The 19,918-nt window shown below is 44.0% G+C and overlaps 1 long non-coding RNA gene across 2 annotated transcripts in view; it reads right to left on the bottom strand.

The window, feature by feature from the left end:
- LOC119251684 (uncharacterized) overlaps window positions 1–13,022 on the bottom strand; it is a 352,458-nt gene extending 339,436 nt beyond the window's left edge. For both annotated transcript variants that reach the window (XR_008552996.1, XR_005126568.2), the window contains exons 1-2: window positions 12,804–13,022; window positions 10,864–11,141 (exon numbers count right to left, since the gene is read on the bottom strand). This is a non-coding gene — a long non-coding RNA (uncharacterized LOC119251684). The remainder of the gene's footprint in view (window positions 1–10,863; window positions 11,142–12,803) is intronic.
- Between the last annotated feature and the right edge of the window lie 6,896 nt (window positions 13,023–19,918).

Genomic DNA, 19,918 nt, shown 5'->3' with positions numbered 1-19,918 from the left:
AATCTCCCTTCCAAGACACATCATCACAAGGTCTGGTTCAAACAAGGTATACCCATTCCCAGGAGAAAGGAAGCATAGTATGTGCAGCTCAGCCCAATTCTGTTCTAGGCTTTTACAGAAGTCCTGTTCCTACTGTCAGAGTAGTAAGATCCAGAAAGCTAGTAAGACCCAATGCTGGGACAGGGGAAGGAAGGCAAGGACCAGGTCCTATAGAATTCCCCTTGTCTAGAAACAGAAAAATGTTGTTTAGATTATTTTTTCATCTCATTTCTTCTTCGAGTCAGGTGTCCAAGGAAGAGGCCTAGATCTGTTAAGATGGAAGAGGGGATCCTCTGAGTCCAGAGCAACTGCTCACCAAAGTAGACATCCCAGACTAGGAGCAGGAGCTGTGAGTAAAGACCATGTCATTGCAAAGCAAGGTGGCTCCAGGAGGTCTTCATTCAGGACATTGTGAGTCTACCCGAACCTCTTCCTTGGACTCCTGACTAGAAGAAGAAATGAGATGAAAAAATGATCTAAACAAAATTTTTCTTTTTCTAGACAAGGAATTCTATGCGTCATCTCTGGGGAGTTCATTACAAATGATTTACTTTAAAATCTAAACTCTTGAACACTTGACTAGTTTCACCATCATGCCTGCCTCTATAAGATTGTAAATATGTGTATATATACCTATATTTGCAGTATTTGAAAAAGAAGACTCAGGGCCTCCATGGTGGCACAAGGGATAAAGACGCAGCCTGTGAAGCTGTCCATGGCCACTGCAGCATGAGTTCTGTCCCAGCCAGGGAGTAACCCACATGGTGCAGCACACCTCTCCTGACTCGCCCGCTGCTCCCCTCAGCAGTGAACTTCGGTCGATCTGCATGTTCTGTTCCCCGCTCTGTCTCTGGTGAATCCTCTCATCCCCACGCCTCTGGCCTGTACCCCAGCTCTTGCATGCATGAATAAATAAATCTTTTAAAAAAAGAAAAGAAAAAGAAGAATCAATCATATCAAGATGAAACTGTAAACAATATGGAGTTGAATCAGACATCACAGAGTACATTGTCTTCCTCATTTACATTGCTGGTCTCTAATTAATAATAGGTTGTGTTGTTCCATTTTTTTCACCTATGAGAATGTTATTACAACCTACTACATGGGATTTGAATAAGTATAAAGTAAGATGATGTATAAGATACTTTAAAAGTGTCTAGATTCTCTAACAGTTATTACGTCTCTGAGCAATGGAACACAGAACTAAAATGTTAAGGGGTATGCATCATGAACACAAAGACCAATAATTAAGAGACTTAAACTTTTCTTCTTGGTTTTCTCCAGCTCTAAAATGAAATTACGCCTTATGAGAGAACTACTGGAGTTAGTGCCATTTTTTTTTAGGCACTAACCCTAACCCTAACCCTAACTCAAAATATTCATAATAATATATAGTTACAAAATTCGAGGTCTCATTCTAGGTCTCTACTTGTACCTATTCTAAGATCTGAATGAAGAAAGCAAGATAATTTCATAACCTGAAGAGCAGGAGCAGCACAGAAATCAATTTCAAACACAATTTCCCCTGACAATTATCTATGGCTAAGCTTACATTATTAGATTATTGATGGATTCTAAGTACAAAAATTTTTACTGCAGATTTTCAGGGAGACCCAGACATGAATCACTTGAAACTCCATCATTCCACTGAAATAAACCTGTAGACCCACCTGCTGTAGATTTTGCAAAACAGGGTAGCATGACTACCATATACACAGAGTGGGTTTACCCATCGTCAAAATGCAAAGTATATTCAAAAAGAGTTAAAAAAGGTAAGACTATGAGAACAGTCTCATTTTACTTTTTTCCATTCAATCTCAATTTTTTTTCAAGTTGTTGGCAAGTTGTACAACACTTAACATAGTCTAAATATCTTTCTATATCTTAAGCCAAGGATTTGGTGGCTGTTAACTTACACTTAACCAAGATTATAAAAAAAAAAAAAAATTACTGGGATGCCAAAAAAGTTACATGCTGCTTCATGAGAAAGGAATGTTGGGGCTTAGCAACTGCCCACAGAGTCCCTCACCAAGGCTGTGTTTGTTTTGATATTAGCTTGGACAGGCTAATTTTCAGAAATTCTAAATGTGATAAGCAGAGAATGACTCCATAAACTGAATTCTAATAAAATAGGTTGCTTCTGTTTGCAGCATCTGTTTAAAATCATAATTGGGCCTCCCTGGTGGCATAAGGGATTATCCACAGCCATTGCAGCACGAGTTCAATCCCCAGCCAGGGAGATACCCACATAGCACAGCAGACCTCTGCTGCTCCTGCTGCTCCCCTCAGCAGTGCACTTCAGTCAACCGTCTGTTCTGTTCCCCACTCTGTCTCTGGTGAATCCTCTCACGCCCACTCCTCTGGCCTGTACCCCAGTTCTTGTATGTATAAATGAATAAATCTTTAAAAAATAAATTAAATAAAAATAAAATCATAATTGGTAGTTCTCCTGGCCACCTGTGACTATGCAGATGCCTCTCTTTTTTTTCTCCTTTTCCTAATAAATCTGGCCTTTTAAAAGGTAAAAAAAATTAAAAATAAATAAAATCACAATTGCTATATAAACACAGTACTTGGCTCTACTTTGGAAGTTTATATCAAAAATATATCCTGGGCCTCCCTGGGGGTGCAAGGGGTTAAGACACAACCCATACAGCTATTCGCAGCCACTGCAGCAGGAGTTCAATCCCCGGCCAGGGAGCTACCCACATGGTGCAGCAGACCTCTCCTGACCGGCCCACTGCTCCCCTCAGCAGTGTATTTCATTCAATCCATCTATTCTGTTCCCCACTCTGTCTCTGGTGACTCCTGTCACCCCCACACCTCTGGCCTATACCCCAGTGCTTGTATGTATAAATAAATAAATCTTTAAAAAATAAAAAGTGTCCCTTTCCTGGTCTGATTGAGCAGACTGTGCCTCTGAGTGATTGCATTCCCTTTACCAGTGGCTAGTTTTTCTCATGGACTTCTGCAGTTACAAGAGGAAGTCATCTCATGGATTTCTTTGAAAGTTTTCTTCACCCTTAAATAGATTTAAAAGGCCACAGTGTGGAGAAACTGGACTCCTCACACATTGCTAGCAGAACCTTTAAACCGATAAAAGGGTATCATCACTTTGGAAAACAGTCTGGATGGTTCTCTAAAGGTTTAAAGTGAATTTTCTATGCTACAGCAATTCAACTTCCAGACATCTACCCTAGATATATTCATGCAATGATTTATGCATAAATGTTCACAGCAGTAATATTCATGATAGCTAATATAGGAAACAACCAATATATCTGCCGTCTGGAGAACAGGAAAACATAATACAGTATATCCATACAATGGAACACTACTTAACAACAAAAAGTAATACACTATTGATATATACTGCAGTTTGAGTGAACCTGAAAACTTTATAGTAAGAGAAGGAAGCCAGACAAAAAGACTTCTAATTGTATAATTCCCTTAATCTATTTAATATTAAACAGGCAAATCTGTAGAGACTGAAAGTAGCTTAGTGGTAAGCTAAGACCACTGAGTGAGAAGAGAAATCGACTGCAAATGAGTGCCAAGGATATTGGGTGGGGGGTGGCGGTTAGAGAGTGAGGGAAAGTTCTGAAAATAGGGGCCTCCCTGGTGGTCTATGGGTTAAGTCTCAGTACTATCACCTCTACAGCCTGAGTTCGATCCCCAGCCAGGGAGTTGACCCACATGGTGCAGCAGACCTTTCCTGTCTCACCTGCTGTTCCCCTTAGCAGTGTATTTCGGTAGATCCAACCTGTTCTGCTCCCCACTGTCTCTGGTGAATCCTCTCACTTCCCTCACCTCTGGCCTATTCCCCAGTTCTTCTATGCATAAAGTAAATTCTGAAAATGGTGATAGTTGCACAATTTTGTACACTGACCACAAAGAAATATTAGGGAATGGAACACTATAAATACAAAAGACAGGATTCAACCCTTCCTACCCTAAGTTCTCAAATAGAGACAAGCAGCTTGAAGCTGCACAGCTATTTTAGAACCAGAAAGAAAAAGTTAGCTAACCAGGAGCATATTATTGAGCTATTAATTGAGCCAATTCTGGAATTTAGTGCTTTGAATTTCTTTGATGCAAAGCCAAAAAAGGAAAGTAAAATAAAAATTCTTAGTCTTTATGTTCTTTTGATTATGTATTTTCTTATTTGAAGCCAAAAGTCATCCTGAAAGATACAGACTAGAAATAGAATCTCCAGAGTCTATTCAGTGATATGTAACATATATTTCATTTTGGAGGAACGGCAGGATTTTTTTCTAAGATTTATTTGTTTATTTATTTATTCATTTATTTAGGCATATAAGAACTGGGGTGCAGGCCAGAGGTGCAGGGGGTGAGAGGATTCACCAGAGACAGAGTGGGGAACAGAACAGACAGGTTGACTGAAGTGCACTGCTGAGGGGAGCAGCGGGCAAGTCAGTAGAGGTCTGCTGCACCAAGAGGGTATCTCCCTGGCTGGGGCTTGAATTAGTGCTGCAGTGCTGCGGACAGCTTCATAGGTTGCATCTTAACCCCCTACACCACCAGGGAGGCCCCAGAAAGGCAGAATTTTGAAAGTAAAATCTGTAAGCTGTAACCTAATTCCCAGTATGTTGGTAGTGGAGGTGGATCCTTTGGAAGGTGACTAAGTCCTAAGCATGGAGTCCTCATGAATGGGATTAGTGCCATTACAAAAGAGATCCTAGTAAGCTCCTCTGTCCCTTTGACCAGACAGGGACACAGCAAGAAAACAGCTACCTATGACCAGGAGCTAGGCTCTCACCAGACCCAAATCCACTGGTAATCTGGTGCTGGTTCTTGGTTAGAGCAGACTAAATTTGTGAAGATAATGCATTCATGAAATGTATGTATGTCCTGGCATTTGTAATTTTCTCATGTAACATGACAGACATCTGAGATGGATTTAGTAGTTCTGTTAAAACCCTATTTTGTAAATAAAAATAATTAATTAATTAGTTAAAAAATTTTGGTCTAAGCTGAGACTGGCACTTCCTATCACTCCAGACCATCTCTGACCCATTAGTGTTCATCTTAAGCAGGAATCCAATGACTCATGGAGCCCAAATACATTCCAGTTATCATCCCCTATTTCACTCTTCATGTTTTTGCATGTCAAATTTCCCAAACCTGGAATGTTCTTTTATTTGACTCTATGTTAAAATGCATTATAATTTTTAATCCCAACAATCAAGAAAATCTTCCCCAATCCCACTAGATAATCACTCCCTCTCCTGAATAACTGCTGTATTTTGTACCTACAATTATTTTCTATTACAATACTATGGATATTTTCTACTATGATACCTCTATTACGATACTGGAATTTGTTTAATCATCACTGTCTCCCATAATGTGAATGGCAAAGGTTTTAAAGATTAAAAAAACAACTCTATCTATATTTGGGTATTGGAACAAATCATTTTACTTCTGAGTCTCAATTTATTTTTCTGTAAAGCAAACATAGATATTATTTCCCCATTTCTCTTAGGCTACTATAATACTTAACTATGATAACATATGTGAAAGTATTTTAGCAGCTAAACACTATTGACAACTTTCAGTTGGAATAGATTAGGCTTTTTTTAAAGATTGATTTATTTATGCATACAAGAACTGGGGTACAGGCCAGAGGTGGGGGGGGGTGAGAGGATTCACCAGAGACAGAGTGGGGAGCAGAAAAGGCAGACTGACTGAAATACACTGCTGAGGGGAGCAGCAGGTGAGGCAGGAGAGGTCTGCTGCACCATGTGGGTAGCTCCCTGGCTGGGGATCGAACTCATGCTGCAAAGGCTGCAGATAGCCTCAAAGGTTGCATCTTAATCCCTTGTACCACCAGAGAGGCCCTAGTTTTGTTTTGTTTTGTTTTGTTTTTAAGGCATGTACTAGACCACACAAATTAGGGGAAAAACTTGATCTCTCACCACTTGCCAAAGCTGTTCTGGTCAAAATTACCAAGGATCATCAGCCTCCCAAATGCCTAAACCCAAAAGTCTATTTTTAATTGTCATCTTACTTAATCTACCAGCAGCACTTGACAGATGATGTCTTCTCCTGGAAACACCTTCTTCACTGGGCTTCCAGCTCAGTAGTGGTCCCTTGTCATTATTCTTCACTTCCTCTTTCCCACCTTCTCTATTTCTAAATTTGGAACACCCCAAGGCTCAGTAGCTAGACCTCTTTTCTTCCTGTATTCATTGCCTTGTTGAGCTCACCCACTCTGCTGGCTTTATTTTTTTTTAAGATTTATTTATTTATTTATACAAGCACTGGGTACAGTCAGAACTGCAGGAGGGTGAGAGAATTCACCAGAGCCAGAGCGGGGAACAGAACAGGCAGATTGACGAAGTACACTGCTGAGGGGAGCAGCGGGCACGGCAGGAGAGGTCTGTGCGCCATGTGGGACCCTCCCCTGGTGCTGCAGAGGCTGTGGGCAGCTTCACTGCCCAGCGCTCAACTGCAGCGCCACCAGGGAGGCCCCACTCTACTGGCTTTACATAGTATTTCATTTCTTCCAACTCACAAATATCTACTTCTAAATTACTTTCCTAAAAACTTGATATGTGTATCAGACTACCTAGGTCCTTAAAAAGTATCTTAATCTTAATGAATGCAAAATGAATTTCTGGGCTCCACTATCCCAGTCCACATCTCATTTCAATGAATGTGCACTCTATCCGTTAAGGTTCTGGGATCCAAAACCTCAGAACCCTACTTGACTCTCTTTCTCTCATACCCACTATCCAATCTATCAGAAAATCTTCTAATCTTAATTCCAAAATATATTCACAATTCAACTCCTTCACATTACCTCCACACCATTTTTATCTTTGTCCAAGTTGCCATCACCTCTCATTTGGCTACCTGATATAGAGTCCTAATTGTCTCCGTATTTCTGCACTTGATTACGCTGAATCTCAACTTAGCAGCCAGTCACCCCATTACAACATTAGCGATCTCAGGTCAATCATTGTTTAAAACCCTCCAACCCTTCTCCATTGTATAAAAGTCCCAACAATGTCTCCATGTGATCTACTCATCATATTCCTATTTCCTCTCTGACCTCATCTGCTGTTCACTTCACTCCAGCCACTATGCCCTCCTTCCCTGGATGTTCTAGGCACTTAACTTTGGCACTACCCAAACACTCCTCTACCTGATATAACATAGTTTATTCCTTCACTTCCTTCCTACAAAGGCATCCTTTATCAGATGATTGAAAACCACAACCCCTTTCCCTCCTGCCCCTTACCTTCCTCTCCTGGAATAATATTCTCAGTAGTAAACATTTTGCTGTCACTAGTATAACTCCAAGAGTTCTGAGGTTTTTATTTTGCTCACTTCCATGTCCTCAGTAATTAGAATAATGTCTGGTATGTAGAAGACACTAAGTAAGTATTACTAAAATGAATGAACAAGGAAAGGATGAATGAGCAAAACAGATTTCATAGATTCATGCTACGTATACTTCTATAACACCTGGATCTTCAAAAGTAAGGGCAGAAATATCAGCAAAATTTTTAAGGATGGCTGGCATTGTAAAAAATCAGTACATGTAAGGCCATAAAGAAGAAATCGGAGTAAAACTTGAGAACAAAAACAAGTACATTAAAAAAAAAACCTCATAATAAGCAAATAAGTAGAAAACATACTCAAGATATAAAAAAGGATATTCAAGTAGTCACTTCATAGACTTACAATAAAGTCCAAAGTTAAATAAGTGTATTTCATTTACTAAAGAGGTGCTTTGTAAGTATTGTATTCATATGTAGAAGCCACAACTGAGTCTTGAGATTTTCTCATCATGTTTGTTTATCAAGAATATCTTGGTAGTGTTCTGGTTTTAGTAATTCAAGCCAAGCCAAAACAAATAAGTTTTTTAAAAGCAAAACTAAAACTCAATATTAACACTATATGGTAGCAATTTTAGAATTAACAGCAGATAGAAATATTTAAAGAACTTGATCATTTTAAACTACAATTACAAATTATTGCATTCGTACTGATTATACAATGACATGTATGGTATATAATCTGATTAAAATAGATGTCTATAAACAGAAAATTTTTGATATAGCTAAGGAGAATAAAGAACTTTTCCAAATTAATATAGAAAAATTCCATTTTTTCTGCTTAACATCGCTTCTATACAACTATCTGCTAGTAAATTACAAATGAGAAGAAGTAATACCTTCACATCCCCATCTTTCTAAGAGTAAAATGAATATAATCCTCCTCAAACCAAATAATCACTCAAAGATAGTGCATTTTGCTAAATTACATATTTCGAAAATGAAATCCAACATTAAACTTCATTCTGCATGAAATGCCATTCTTCTAAGTGTCATTTATGCTAACTCTAGTTCTTTACTTAAATAAAGATCATTCTATAAAAATTAATATCAGAAAAGTATTTTATCAGCTATAGTATTTTATTTCCTCATGAAGAAACCACTGAATCATCGCTTTATACTTTAGCTGAACAAAATTTTTGAAACCACATTTTAAGTGTACCATCATTGATAACATTAAAAATAGAGAATTTGAGTGACTTCCTTGTCGAAACTTGCTATTATCTCAATTTACAGCAAATTCTGTAAGGAAGTAGAAAGGCTCCCCATTAGAAGATGAATCCGTGACCTTCAACCAATTCTCACCTGTACATAGACATATAATAAAAGGTACAAAATAAATGTTTATTGAAGCTAACTTTCCACAATAACTGGATAAAGGAACAGAGGGTAGTTTTTTTGAAAAATGTTAAAATATGTGATAAGTTGGGCCTCCCTGATGGTGCAAGGGGTTAAGCACCGCACTGTGAAGCAATCCGCAGCCTCTGCAGCACAAGTTCGATCCCCGGGCCGGCCAGAGAGAAACCCACATGGCAAAGCAGACCTCTCCTGTCTCGCCTGCTGCTCCCCTCAGCAGTGTATTTCAGTCAGTCTGCCTGTTCTGTTCCCCACTCTGTCTCTGGTGAATCCTCTCACTCCCACATCTCTAGCCTGTACCCCAGCTCTTGCATGCATAAATAAATAAATCTTAAAAAAATGTGATAAGTTGCATTCAAACTGACTTTGAATATTTCAGTGAATATTTTTGGTTCATGAGGCTTGAAACTTTGCAAGGCAGTCAACAAAGAATGCTAGAAGAATCAAAATGCCACCAATTCAACGTGACATTTTATTTTATGTTTATAAATGCTTAAGTGTTGTCGCATATATATGCTTTATGAAAATATATTCCCCAAAACGATACTATGGCATAAGGATCATGATCACCACTTACAAATGAGGAAACTGAGACCCAAGAAATTCAAGTCCTGGCCAAGGTGCCCCAGTGAGGAGTTACCTGGACCAGGATTTGAACTCAGGATGATTTCATTCCAAGATTCTTTCTCAAACTCTGAACTCAACTCTGGTTGGCCTATACAGTTCCAAACATATTCACTCCAGATATTTGTCGGTAAAACACTTGTTGGACAATAATACTTTACTGGCAGATAAACTTTTGTTGAAAGTATTGAAGGGTCTCTGACCCCATATAGTTCATTTTGCTGAAAGTAAAATTTAAAGTATATTTCCTGAACTACTAATACTCCCTCAGCTAAGCATTCAGACCGAATAATTATTATTAGTACATAAGAAGTTTTCTATGTCAGTATCTCCATTGTTCATCAATTTAAAAATAAACTTCACAAAAGAGGATACATCTTAGTTATAAAAATAATCAACAAATCACAGGATCTTAAAGTTAAACTAGTTCTTAAAGTTTCCTTAGCCTCAACTTCATTTTATAGATGATAAGCCAAAGCCCGGAAAGATTAGGTAGCTTGCCCAAGTTTATACAATTAGAAGGAAGCAAATTACCATACTTTTGTCTTATAATAGGATAAAAATATTTCCAATTGCCTATTAATTTCTTTGACCAGATCTTAACATTTCTCAATTTGAATAACATATCAATGATTTTCTCCATGTGCAGGATTTAAAATCGCCTTGAACTTTAATCATTTTGAATATCAAATTCTACAAATTTAATCATTTCAAAGCAACCTGTCTTAACAAAGAAAAATCTTACTTTCCATGGCAAGCAATAGCTAAACAGGTAAAGTAAATGATATCAAGATACTTTTGATGTTACCAACAGTATTTATATGAACTTTTAACTGCTTCCTCAAAGATGACAAATGGATTGTAAAACTTAGAAGGAATATATGACTCTTAATGACCACCATAAAAACTTGATATATACCATAAAGATTAAACAAATTCACAACCTCTATTGTTATTAGATAGTGAAAGTTTTCATTTTGATGGAATTTTTACTTTGTATTGACCACCAGTAATTAAAAATTCATTTATCTCTGGACCATTTTTGGGTTCCCTTTACTAAAATGTAGTATCCAAAGTGGGGGAAAAAATGTAAACCGAACAGGTTCTGCTAATAGAGAAAAATTTACTGAGATAAATTATCATAAATAAATAAAATAAATAAATTATCATAAATAAATAAAACAGGACATGTGCCTAATGGGGTCATCCCTGCCACATAACTTTCCTTAGTGACTATAATCCACAATTACTAAGGGTGCAAATACTGAAGAACACATCGCAAAATTAATAAACTTTCATCAGAAGTTCCTAAGTCATCATTCCAAATTAAAAAACAATGCAAAAATCAGTTCAAAACCACAAAAAGCCAAATTAATCAGCGACTTTGATCAGCCAACAGCTCAAAGGAACTAGACAAGCCCCTAACACCATAAGCGCCAGCCCTAAAATGAAATGTTTATAAAGTAAAGAAACATACCTTGTGTAAGGCGGAGAATTCCCAGTAATCAAATGCTAGTAATCCACACAGGCAAGGCATCCTCAAAAGTCCCAACATTTTAATTTTCAAGTAACTCCAAGTGAAGAAGAAGTTTGTTGACTTTTCATCCAGGGATGATTTCACCTTGTACTGATAGTTCCATAGTGTTCACTGATAGAAAGATCCAGTAAGAACAATGTAGTGTGAAGAAGGTCAGCGCAAGGAGGGTCGCCAGCAGTGGTGTGATGCCTTCTGGACGCTGAGAATGACAATTCCTCCTATACAATTGAAATTAACTAAGGTTAGCTTCTAAGTCATTCTGCACACTCAGTTTCTAAAAGAAAGCAAAGGTCGCATTTTTCAGCCTTTGACACAAAAATCCAAAAGGACATAGTCCTGGTCCCGAAAACCACTTCTAACTGTGCGTTTTAAGGAGTGGATTCTACCACACAAAGTGGTAACTTCAAGAAGTTTTAATAGACTCTATTTCCATGTTCCCTCCAGTGACTAGCGGCACACGGAGTAGAAAATTTCATTTGTCTTGTCAAACTGCAAAGAAGGTGGGTTTTTAAGTCCCAGGGTGTGAGGAAAGTTCTCCAGGTCTGGGGTGGGGATTGGAGAGCCAAGTGGAGAAGGGTGATAAATGACCTTGGTATTTGGAGTGATCCCATTACGCATACCTGAAGATAATGACCTAAATTTGCATTGTTGAATTCAACAAGCCTATTCCACGCATTCCTCATATTTAAACACCTTCAACTGCCAAAGCAGGCTCCCTTGAGCCCCACTTCTGTCCCGAAGATGCCCTTCTCTCAAACAAGTGACAGGAGAGCTCACCAACTTTTGTGGGCGAATTGGAAAAGCACTAGAAGGCATTTCCTACAAAGTGGAGGCTTTACTAGTTGCGAAGGACCCCACTCCTCTGAGCGGGAACGAACCTCCAAACCCTGCAAAGTGAAGCCACTTGGAAACTAAGTTAGGGAGTCTCCATTTGCGCAAAAACACCGCAGGATCCGCGCTGCCTCTCTGCCCTTAGAAGCTGCTCCAGCCATCCCGCTTTTGGGCGGGCGTGGCAGATAGAAACAAAAGGTTAAAACACAAAAGGCGGGGCGGAAGGCTGGGTCTGGGGAGGTTCTGGGCCTCGCGTTCCCCTTTCTACTCCAACACTGCAATGGTGGGGGGCGGGGTGGGGCAGTTTGAGGGGTCCCGATGGATGGATCGCAGGGGAAGCATCGGTTATTCTGGGTGGGTCGTGGATCTGCGAGGGGCGCACGGGACGGCCGGCTCTAACTAGTGGTCCAGGCCCTTCCTTCCATCCCAGCATCTCTGACAGCCGGGAACCTGTGGCTTCCTCCTCCACCCGCCCACAGCCCCAAAGAAAACTTTCCGAACTCTTACCTGCTTGCTCCAGCCCCCTGGACTGCAAATGCAAGAGTCCAAGCCCCTATCACCCCAACCCCTGCAGCATTCTATTGTTGCAGCCTGGGGGTGTTGCGCGGTGGGTGTGCACAACATTCCACAGACAGTTACGCTGCAAAACCGTGAGGAAGCGACCACCTCGGTATCTCCTGCGTTTGCTTGACCCAACTCAGGGCTGGGGTGGGGTGAGGCTGGACGGGTCCCCATCCATTTCAGCACACTTTCCTCGGGTCTGCGCGCAGCTGGGAGAAAGTAAGGCAATGCACCCCGATGCGCCCCCTCTTTTTCTCCCCAGTGCCCCCCCCCCGCCTCCTAGCTGCCTGGCATGGACCTATTAAAAATCAACGCATTAAACAATCTGTCCAAGTTTGCTAAAGAACAAAAGAGAAGAGAATGGGAAAAGGAGGTGCAACTTGCCAGCCAAAACTTCGCCTCCGGACTAGTCCTCTGTCTTGGGCAGGGCGGGGAGCGCAGAGAGGGAAGGGGGGCGAGGTAAACAAAACAACAACCCCACTACTCACCTTCTGTCCCACTTGGGCGCACTTTTAAGAGACATTTTCCTCGGGGCCATCTGCGAGGCGCTGGGACACTTTGGTGACGCCTGACAGCGGGGAAAGTGGCCGCGGCCAAGTTGCGCGAGGGAGATACCCGGGCGCCCGGGGGAGAGAGGAGAGTTCATCAGAGTTCCCCCTTTTGTTCCAAGTCCCGGAGCAGACAAAGAGGCGGCGAGCGGCGGCAGGTTTCTGCCTCTCACCCCTTCTTCCTCTCTCCCTCCCCTCCCCTACTCGCCCCCCCTCCCGCTCCCCGCATCTCCCGCCCGGCTTGGGAACCTCCGCGAAAAGCTGGGGCTGCTCAGTCCCCAGTTGCGCGCAGCTCTGCCCCGACCCTCTCCTCCCACTGCGTCTCCCCAAACTTTCCCCAGGAGATGCCCGTCCGGGTGGCCTCCCCAGTCAGCACCCCCTGCCTGCGCCCGTCCCCGGCGCGCACTAGTCTAAGAGCGAAATCTCCAAAATCATTGTTTCCGGGAGATGCACCTCTTTGTTTGCACTTTCCCTGCCAATGACTGTGAACAATCCACTTTGGCAACGTGTTTCTGTGTTTCTATCAGTTTGTCCTCACCCCAAGAGACAATGTGCGCAGGCGGGGAGGTTGGGGGGGCGGTCAACCCCAGAAAATAAAGGCACTTACACAATCAGAGGTGGGGCGCTGTGCAAGCTCTTCATCCTCGTTTCTCCACTCGGAGTCAACACCCCTCCACCCAGCGCACCAAAACAACTCCGAGGGGCTCCAAGTGTTGGAGAATTCTTCTTCCCTGCCCTCCCCCATCCACCCTGGCCCTAGGGAGAGCCCCCTAATCTGCAGGACAAAGCCTGGCTGCCGGTCCAGCCCGGGCCTCCACCCTCGCTGCTACCTGTTGCTGCAGGCGCTGCGCAACTCGGCCCCAGGGCGGCTCCCCCAGTGCCACTTCCAGACCCAAACTTGCCCTGATCTCCAGCCTCGACGGCAAGGCTCTTTGGATGGCCAGGCTCCCTCTGCCTCTGGATCCAAGCCCTCCTCACCCGGTGCCTTCCCGACAGCACTGCATTGTCAGAGCCCCACGGATCCGACTGGGGGACCCCAGCCGTCTCCCCATCTTTGACCCCCAGGCTCAGGCAGAGCAGCCAAGGGGTCCCTCTGTCCGTCCCCTCCCCCACGCCCGTGCCCCGGGACAATCAGGTGTCCGGGACGAGCAACATCTCCGGCCCCTTCCCAGGTCCTAACCCAGTGGTGCCCCGACCAGAATTGGGAGCTCCCTCCTCTCGCCTCCCATCCCTGTACCCCAACTGCAGATCAAAGCCTTGGCGCCCTGAGTGACTCAGAGCAACGCTCTTTCTCCTTCAGAGCTCGCTCAATCTGAAGAGGAAGAAAGCTGACGAAGAAGGATGGGGGTAGAGTGGGGACCCTCAGGAGGAAATAGCTCCTAGGGCCAAGGTGGGTAAAAAAATCACTCCCCTGCGAACCCACACCCCCGTCCCCCAAGGGTTAGTGTCCAGCCCAGCGCACCTTCCCCTCCACGCTCTTTATTTCTCCATCCCAGACTTGGGCGCTTTGCAGACTGGTGAAGTTTGAGGGTAGAGGGATGGAGCAGACGGGGGGCTTGGGAACTTGGAAGCTGTGTTCTGCGTTGGGGTTGGAGATGGGGGCGGGGTGGGAGCTACGGAGGGAGCAGGGAGCCCCTGCTGCGTCCGGAATGTCGCGGCCGGCGGTCCCCCGACTAGCCCGGCAACTCCTAGCCAGGTCTCTCCTCCGAGCAGAACAAAGACGCCGCGAGGAGCGCCTCTGCCCGCGCCTCCGGGCGCCCGCACCCCGCCCCGAGCGAGCCCATGCCGCTCTCGCAAACTTTCTACCCAACTTCCCCCAAAGTGAGCGCGTGCGGCTCGGGAAGCAGGAGAAACCTGGGGACAGTCGCACCCCAGGACCAGAGATTCCCCCTTCCCTGCCCCTCCGGGACCGGATCCCCACGCCGTGCGCCTCCGGGCTCAGCCCGCTGCGCGCAGGGACCCCAGGGGCACGCGCTGGCCCGCGCCTTCAGGGACGCAGCGAATTGCTTTAGTGTGGGCGCGTGCAGGGCTGGCTCGCGGGGGCTCGGCGGAGAGGTGCGGGCGTGGGAAGGCGCAGGGCGGCGGCCGGGGCTGCGGGTTAAGCCGATGGCGCAGGAGCCAGCGCGAGGGCTGAGCCGCGCCCGTCGGGCCGAGTTCCTGCGCGCCCCGTCCCGCCCTCCGGTGCCAGCGAGCAGCCGCGAAGCTGCAGAGTGGGAACTCCGGGCCCGCCCGGGGCCGGCCTCGCCGCGCGGGTGCCTCCTCACCTGCTAGGAGCCCCGACCCTGCGCGGCCTCTCCACGAAGCCCTGGGTCTCCGGGAGGCCCCTGGAGTACGGGCAGCTCCCAAGTCTCAGCTAAGGTTAGGAATCCTAAACGCACCACCAGCAACCACAAAGGGAAAACAGCCCCCACCCACTCCTGTCTGGCACATTTTCCTCTTTGTTTAATTATGATGACTTCCAGAATTCTCTTTTTTTAGGAAAAGTCTACCGTTCCCCAGATAAAGCCTTCCTTTTTCCGCTCTCCTCGGGGATCCGCTTGGAAAATAGGGGGAAAGTCAGTCTTTCAAGACAATTCAGTTCTGCTGCCCCTCGGAAATACTTGAGTTCCAGGGACATGAACTAAAAGGGTCGGTGAGTTCTAAATAACAACCAGTCCCCCCACTTACTGTTACCGTGGACTAGTTGAATCGACTAAGACATTGCCAGTACTTGGGAAATGTTCTCAAGAAGGTAAGGGGAGAGGTCAGTTTGGTCATTTGCTAGGTGAGAAGTCAATTTGGCTTTAGAAGCTTCCTCCCAGCTTCATGAAGCACCTCTGCCAGAGGGGGGTCTCCTTGGCGAGCACAGTAATTGCCTCTAAGAATCTTGGTTCTGAATGGGTCGAGCTCCCCCATCTCCACTGTGGGGCCAGATAGATGACCTACCCACTGCTATCTTTTATTTTTTTTTAAAGATTTATTTGTGCATACAAGAACTGGGGTACAGGCCAGAGGTGGGAAGGGGGAAGTGAGAGGATTCACCAGAGACAGAGCGGGGAGCAGAACAGGCAGATCTACTGAAATACACTGCTGAGGGGAGCAGCGGGCGAGGCAGGAGAGGTCTGCTGCACCATGTGGGTAGCCCCCTGGCTGGGGATCGAACTCATGCTGCAAGTGGCTGGTGATAGCTTCATAGTGCTGAGACTTAACTCCTTGCACCACCAGGGAGGCCCCTGAGGGCGTTTTCCTTTGCAGCTCACCTGGTATCCTGAAAGCAGCCTACTGCTTGCATGGAAGACTCTGAGCTTTTCTTTGGAATGGAAAAGAGCCCAGCCTGGTTCATGATATGTATATATTAAATATGCCCCCAGGGATAGCCATGTGGGTCACCTCCCTGGCCCTGGGGGTAGAACTCCTGCTGCAGTGGCTGCCAGTAGCTTCTTAGTGTTGTGTCTTAACCCCTTGTGCCACCAGGGCAGTCCCTCCTACTGCATTTTACTGCCTGTCTTTCACCTCTCTGTTTCTCTATTCAAGGGAGACCTCACTTTGGGAGTTCAGGGGGCAGACTAGATGTGTCAGGCAGTTAAGTCCCCTTAGACTAGCCCTTGAGGAATCAAGGATGGCAGTAATATATAAACACCCCAGCATCCTCACCTGGACATAGGGCTACACTAAGTTCTACTCTTCACTGTCCCCCAGAGGTCTGGAACTTTGAATTTCTGCTACCCAGAGCAGTAACCAGCTCCTTAAGGAAATGTATATTGGCTTCCTTCCTTGTCTAGCTCACTCCCCTACTAGTGCTTTCTAGAATCACATCCCAAATAGACAACAGCATTTCTCCTTGTAGCCCAGCCCTAGGGACAGCTTTTGGAGTTGAGCTTCTCAAAGTGTAACAGGGTGGTCCCCAGGAAAGGGGGAAGTTCCAGGTTCCCTGCCCCACCCAGGGGAGGGTGGAGCTGAGCAGGAAGAGGAGAAGCTGAAGAAGAGACTGAGGAAGGAAGCAGGATGGAGCCAGGAGACCTGGAAGAGGCGCATGGAGCCTAGAGACATGTGAAGAAACTGCGCTTGTCTTTTGGTCGTGGACTGGGTGACACAGATGTGGGTGAGACCCATGGGGAGGTGACCATGGCAGCTTTTATCTTGATGTTGATTTTGCTCTTTTCCTTCCGGGCTTGTCTGGTTGTTTGTGACCCTTTTCTGTGGGTCCCCACTGGAAGATGTTTTAGACTTGTGGCAGGCTTTGGGGCCTTGCTCTGGGCCGACCCCATATGGATGGAGTTTTACCCACGAGGGGATGGGTAACTTTGGGTGCTTGATTTAGAAACTATATTTTTTACCTTTCCTGTATTGTTTCCTAATTGTATTAAAGTTCCTTCCCATTAAAGTGTCATATGTTTTGTGTTGATGCGGCGGATGGCAGAACCCATTTAGAATAGGCAGGTTTGCGGGGTTTGGGCTGCCCCTCTCCCTGTCCTATAACAAAAGAACTAAGAAACCTTTCATATATGTGCTTGCTTTTTTTTTTCCCTTGTATATTTCACTTTATTTTTTTCAATTTAATTTAATTTTATATAATCCTTCCATCAGTTTTCATTTTTGCACAATGTATGCATTTTCATCTTGGTTATAGTCCCCATACAATACCCACCCCCTTTATTTTGGCCCTAATTCCTCCTCTCCTCCCTTAGTGTGTCTCTGGTTTATAGTTGCTTGTTGATAGAAAATATTGGATTGGGCCTCCCCAGTGGCGCAGCGGTTGAGCGCTGGGCTGCGAAGCTGCCTGCAAGCCTCTGCAGTGCAGGTTCAATCCCCGACCGCCAGGCAAGGGTCCCACATGGCCCTCAGACCTCTCCTGCTGCCCGCTGCTCCCCTCAACAGTGTATAGTCAGTCTGCCTGTTCTGTTTCCCACTCTGGCTCTGGTGAATTCTCTCACCCTTCCCCGCATCTGACTGTACCCAGTGCTTGTATAAATAAATAAATCTTAAAAAAAAAAAAAAAAAAAATGAAAAAAAAAAAGAAAATATCGGATGGTCTCACTAACAGCAGGAATTTAGAAAACCTAAATAAGGGACCAGGAAAAAAACTAATTATTAAAAAAAAAGACTAATTATAATAAAGAAAAAAATCAAAATCATATATGTGCTTTCTAAAGCGATGAATCCAATCCATTTAGAGAATGATCGCCCATGATCTTATTTTCTCTGGAAAAGACGTAACTTTGTAAAGAAAAATGTTTGAATTATCTATTTTTTTCTTTTTTAATTAAAAAATACTTTAATTCTGTTTATTGAGGTAACAGTGGTTTACACTATATGTGTTAGGGCTGTAGGTTCACAGCTGTGTGATTTTTTCAAAAATCAAGTCAAACATAACATAGAGGCTGTGACTGAGCCTCTAAAGAGCATGACGAGATGACAGTCCATCCCTCCCATGCCTCAATGTGACCTAGTCAATAATATTTTCAGGGAGAGATCCCAGGGTTTTTTTCAGCAACCTTCTCACACATCAACAGACCACTATGAAATGTTATGAAATGATCTATTAAATCTTATTCTTCTAAGAGCCACCATTATGTATAAACCATCCAATGCCACATAATTATAAACCCTTGATGCCGTCCCTAGCTCCTGACTGTCCCCTTTCTTAGGGTGTTTTCAAGATCTCATTGAGGCAATCCTTAGTGCTACTCACCACATTTTTGGTTGTTCTCTTCTGAGAACCAGGTAGGCATGCACTTCCCTCCTCCCCTCCAACCAGATTTAATCACCTGACTTGTTCTGGCCAATGAAATGTGAGGAGAAACCTACCTAGGTAGAAGCTCCACCAGACCCAGTATGGTGGCCCCTTTATCTGCTGGATAGGGTTGCTGATTTAGTGTGGGCACCAGAGTGAGCTCAACAGTCATTGAGTTCAAGCAAAAAAATAATCCTTCTTATCATAAGTCACTACTATGGTGGTGCTATTTATAGTCACTGGATAACCTGGCTGATTCTCACGTGTTCAATACGCTCAGTCATTTATCTTTGCCAAAAGAAACCTTTGATTTCCCACAGGTTTTTGATCTGGAAAGTTCACAGAGTAGCCTACACAAAAGTTTGCCTAGAATTTTCAAGCTGGAGTTCAAGTTTAATGCTACCAGGCTGGCTTAATTGTCTTATGAAAGATTAATTTATCCTGTTGGGGGGGGCAACAACCATCCCCAAATTACTATGAAGGATTTTGTGCAGTCCAATACATTTTGTTTTTGCATCTGTCCCTGGAAGAGATATCCCTCCCCAATTTATCACTGTCTCACCAGCCTTCAGGGCTGTGAGCTCTGTGAGTCTTTATCATGCTACATTTTCAACTAGATTTTCCTGTACAAGTCACTTCACCCTTTGGTAAAGTTGTTTTGTTTTGTTTTATTTTGTTTTTTTTTACCTAATAAAACGGTTAAGTCTGCACCTACTACATAGGGTGGTGGTGAAGATTCACTAAGACACTAAATTCCAGTCTTAAAATAGAGGCCACACATATTTAATGGCTGCTATTGAATTTCAAATACTTCCTCCCTTGCCTGATAATTTCCCGGGTCCTTACTAAGGAGACTTGCCTATTCTGAAAGGTTTTCCATTTTCTTTTTTTTTTTTTTTGAAGATTTATTTTTATTTATTAATGCATGCAAGAACTGGGGTGTAGGCTAGAGGTAAAGGAGGTGAGAGGATTTACCAGAGACAGCATGGGGAGCAGAACAGGCAGACTGACTGAAATACACTGCTGAGGGGAGTAGCGGGCAAGACAGGAGAGGTCTGCTGCACCCTGTGGGTCAGCTCCCAGGCTGGGGATCGAACTCATGCCACAGTGGCTGGCAATAGCTTCATAGCGCTGAGACTTTAATCCCTGCACCACCAAGGAGGCCCTGAAATGTATTTCATTTTCTTAATAACCAAGAAGTAGTCAATATACTGCAAAAATATTTCTAGGAATAACAACCCATCTTTTTCCTTTCCCAAAAGAGATCTGGAAAATTGGAATCCTATTTTATCCATCAATCCTAATGATGACTGGTGTTCCTTGTAGTTTTTCTGTGGCTGCT

The sequence above is a fragment of the Talpa occidentalis genome, unplaced genomic scaffold (genome assembly GCF_014898055.3).
Source record: "Talpa occidentalis isolate TD23 unplaced genomic scaffold, MPIMG_talOcc4v2.1 talOcc4.2, whole genome shotgun sequence".
Classification (NCBI taxonomy): Eukaryota; Metazoa; Chordata; class Mammalia; order Eulipotyphla; family Talpidae; genus Talpa; species Talpa occidentalis.
Note: the sequence above shows the minus strand (reverse complement) of the source record. Positions and strands in the feature narration are given on the sequence as shown.